General features: G+C 50.1%; 1 protein-coding gene across 7 annotated transcripts in view; it reads right to left on the reverse strand.

Annotated features, from left to right (window-relative positions):
• Nucleotides 1-4,052, reverse strand: part of LOC113208659 (uncharacterized) — a 199,034-nt gene that overhangs the window by 171,694 nt on the left and 23,288 nt on the right. The window lies entirely within an intron of this gene.

The following is a 4,052-nucleotide window of genomic DNA, read 5'->3' on the forward strand; positions in this document are numbered from 1 at the left end:
GCCCTCATGGTCACCTGTGTGTATTTGGCACAAAAGTGACAAAAGATTTATTTTCAAATGCGCAAAGTAGTTGTGCGAGGACTGTTTATCATCACTTCACAACAGCTGTGGTACAGAGAAACAGTTGATCTCAATAATATTTGCTTTTCAAATAACGGAAAGTCACACAAACGTACAAGTTCCACACAGCTCTCTCAACATCCACGAACGCTCTTTCGACGGCGCAACTGATTGTGAGGTATTGACATATCGTCATGCAGGATGAAGGAGGCCTGGACCGGGCTGCTCGGGGTCACCCTCAGCTGGGGTCACACACGGGGTCACCAACTGGTAATTCGGGTCATCGAAGGCGGCTCCCTTGACCGCCGGCCAGCGGGTCCAGTCCAGAGTGCTGACATTTTTTTCCACGGTTATTGATTTGTTTCCCGCTGACGGAAATGTTAATTATGTTCCTGAGAGTATATATTTTCGGAGCCACAAGGCATAGAGGCGTCTTCGCAAAAGGAACTAATGTGTTAAAAGACCAGTGCCACAGCAAAAAAAATATAAAAAAATCAGCTTATTGACGTTATTTTTAACTTATAAAGAGTTTGGTAAGGAGTTAAACTCTGAAGCACAACATGTATCTACGCCAAATTTCGAACAGTTAATTCACAGTACCTAGGCCGTAGACTGTCGCGAAGTCAACGTAAAACTTTCCATGATTTATAGCCATACTTGTCAACAATACTTTTTCACTTCATGCAAATATATTTACGCTCAGATACAAATATTTTTCACCGTCACACATTCGACCGGATGGCCGTTCTCTCCGCTTTATGGACCTCTCAAATCGATAAACCCGCGACTCGCTGCCGGTAGCCGTGTCACGTATCTCGGGACATTACCGTCTGAGTTACGTTATTGTCTGGGCGCGGGCGGCCCCGGGTCACCCGGCGGGTCGCGCGGGTTCAAATACCACGCCTGCCCATAAACATGACCATTTCAACTTCAAATGGAATAACGACGAAAGGAAAGGAATTTTCAAAACGGACCAGCAGCAGGAACAGCAGCAGAGCAAAGGTGTGAAAACGAGCAATTACGCGTAATGACAAACAGGAAGGGCAGCGCTAACAGTAGTTTTGTGTGCGTTGGAACGGAAATGAGAAGACGCGGGAGCGGCGGCGTTTAAAAAAAAAACAGGCAAGAAAGAGACGCCAGCGTGGGGGGAGGGGGAATAGGAGAACTGGTAAGACAGAACAAGTCGCAGCATGGGCTCAGTCAGAGCAAACGAACGCTCTGACCTTACACGTCTAAAAGACGCATCGTGTCATTTAATAATCAGCAATACTACCCACGAACGTCTGAAGCCACTTTTTCGGCCAAAGTTCCTTTTTCCTCCACATTCGAAATGTCGCGCGATATCCCGTGCGTATATGCTCCGTAAAACAATAAGGAGATAGAAATAAATAAATTGCAGTGCACAGCCGTTTTCACCACCCGCACCCGCCCGCCCACCTCCGCTGTTCACATTTCAATGGGCCGCGCTGGCTCTGCCTTGCCTTGCCCAGCGATGAGCCGGGGAGCGCAAGGGTTTCGAAACAGAGGTGGCGTGCTCCATATCTATCCTCCATAGCCTCTCTACGCTCTCTATGCGCCACGTAAGCGAGATTAGGGTCGCGAGGGGGAGGGTCAGCGAGGACGGCACGATGGGTCGGAGGGGGAGGGAGTGATGACTCCCCGACATTGATACGTCCACATGCCATTGCCAGCAACAACTGTGGCGCGCGGCCGCCACTGCAAAAATAAAACTGCGCGCGCGGATGGCCATCATAGCCAGTCTACTGGGCACGATTATTGCTGACCCAAATCTTTTCCTCAAACTGTACACAGTTATCCTGAGAGTCCTGAAGTGGAACAGCGCCGACATCGCTAGAAAGATTACAAACTGCTCTAGAATTTCCCAAAAAATTCGATAAGAGTCATGAGGACAATCACATGCTAAAAGTGAAAAATCGTAAACCACACAATATTGTTCGAGATCTGCATCTACATTATTCTCAATAAATAAATGAATATGTTGTAGGTACCGTCTTGTGATGAAATCAACTGAGTTAGTATCATTTTTCAATCACAGATTTAATTACGGTTATTCTCTTATTTTGAACAGGCCAAGCTGCTTACCCGTGCGCATTGTTGTGCCACATCTGCCGACAGAGGGGAGGAGAGAGACAAGGAAAGGAGGCACCACGCAAAGGGCGGGAGGAGGAAGGAGGAGAAGAAGAAGAAAATGAAGAAATGAAGAAGCAATCTGTCCAGTCATCGACATTGATACGTGCTGCACGATCGCAGCGCGGCCAGACGCTGCGCTGCGCGCACGCGGCCAGTGGGCCAAACCTCAAACAACGTCCCGTTTCCGAAACGCAGAGCAGCAACAACAGCAGCAGCAGAAACAGCGTCGCAGCGGAAGCACCCGCAACCCCAGCCCGCGCAGGCAGGAGGGCGAGTGCGCAGAGCTGCCCTCCAGTAGTGCAGCATCTCTAGATTCCGCTTAATTGGAGAGGATTTACGCGCTGGACGAGAGAGATTGCAAGCGGGCTAACAACCCCCTGCCAGCAGTTTGACAAGAAAATGGCACCGGATTTATATCACGGCCTGGCCATCTCCTTTCGCAATCTCGCGGTCGCGGACGTCGCCGCCGTCCCCGTCGAGCTGATAAAGCGATTTGTCTAAGAGGGGGTGATGCTGCTCGTGCAGCCACGGCGGGTAATGCCTTGGAACGGACAGAAATATGTGACAACTTAATAAGCTTGCACAGCGGTCGGAAGTGGGTGGCGAACATTTACACTCAACTATATGATAATGTCGCGGTAAAGCTTTACATGTTTAGTTTGCGGGACAGCGTATTGGAGTGTGCTCTGAAAATCCGACAGTAGATCCACCCTACTCTTTTTAAGACTGAGACAAGACGTCCAACTGTTACAACAGTGGCTGTCCCATGTGGCTCTGCACCAGTGGGAATTCGTGCCAACGGTGAGATTTTTCTACAGCGAGGGGGAAATCACGTGCATAGTAACTCGCACACCCAGGAACCAACGTACTACACTCTCCTCTAGATTTTGCCTTCATCCCAGAGTTAAAACCGTTTAAACCATGAAACAACCGCGTCCCGTTGTTGTAACAGCGGGACACCTTAAACCCACTGTCTAAAGACTTGTTCTACTGTTGGATTTTTAGAGTATAGGAGACTGTACACGGGCGGCTTTTTCTGCGCCTCAAGTGCTGCCAACTTGCGCGCGCAAAATACAGAGCGCAAGGCCTGGCGTCTAGTCCATCAGGTTGGCCAACCAACAATCCCTACCTAATCGTACGGCTGTATCGCACGCACGCCAACGCCCCTGCCGACTACGCCGACTACCTCAACACAACTCTTTGCATAATTAAAATAAGGGAGAAATGAGTGAAGAAAGGTAGTTTTCATTGCTTAGTGCGGGGGAGGGAGAGGGTTGCGGGCAACCGGCACTCATCACGGCTTGGGGGGTTTAAATCCAAAGCTGCGACGACCATGCACACCACCGATTCTCCGCGTATGGAAAAACAAAATAACTATGTAATAACAATCTCGACGGCGACCGTTGTCGGAAGGCATTATTCAGACGCCCGTACAATAGCACACTATAACGCGTTTTGGCAGTACTGGGTCGAAGCCCCTTTGCTTTTATTGGTTTTATTGGACGCTCGCTCGCGCGGCAGGCAGGCAGGCGAGTGTGCCGGCCTAGCCTTTAACGGGCGCCACAAAACCAGCGGCATGGGCCCCTCTGCTGCGATTGGCGCCTGCGATTGGCCGGCGAGGCCCCGCTTCACCGCCTTGCCTTGCTCCGGCATCATTACCGAACGAAAGCGACACCAGACCGGAGGAGAGGAAGGCGCGGCAGCGGCGGCGGAGAGGAGCTCATGCTCTCTCGCTCCCACTCATTAAGAGCAGCTTTTTTTAAGAAAAACGAGGGGCAACATCGACCCTTCGCAAAAAATCTAAATTTTTTTTCTGAGGTTCGTATTATACCTCTAGACAA

Source organism: Frankliniella occidentalis, unplaced genomic scaffold, assembly GCF_000697945.3.
Source record: "Frankliniella occidentalis isolate FOCC.00 unplaced genomic scaffold, Focc_3.1 Scaffold26, whole genome shotgun sequence".
In the NCBI taxonomy this organism is placed as follows: Eukaryota; Metazoa; Arthropoda; class Insecta; order Thysanoptera; family Thripidae; genus Frankliniella; species Frankliniella occidentalis.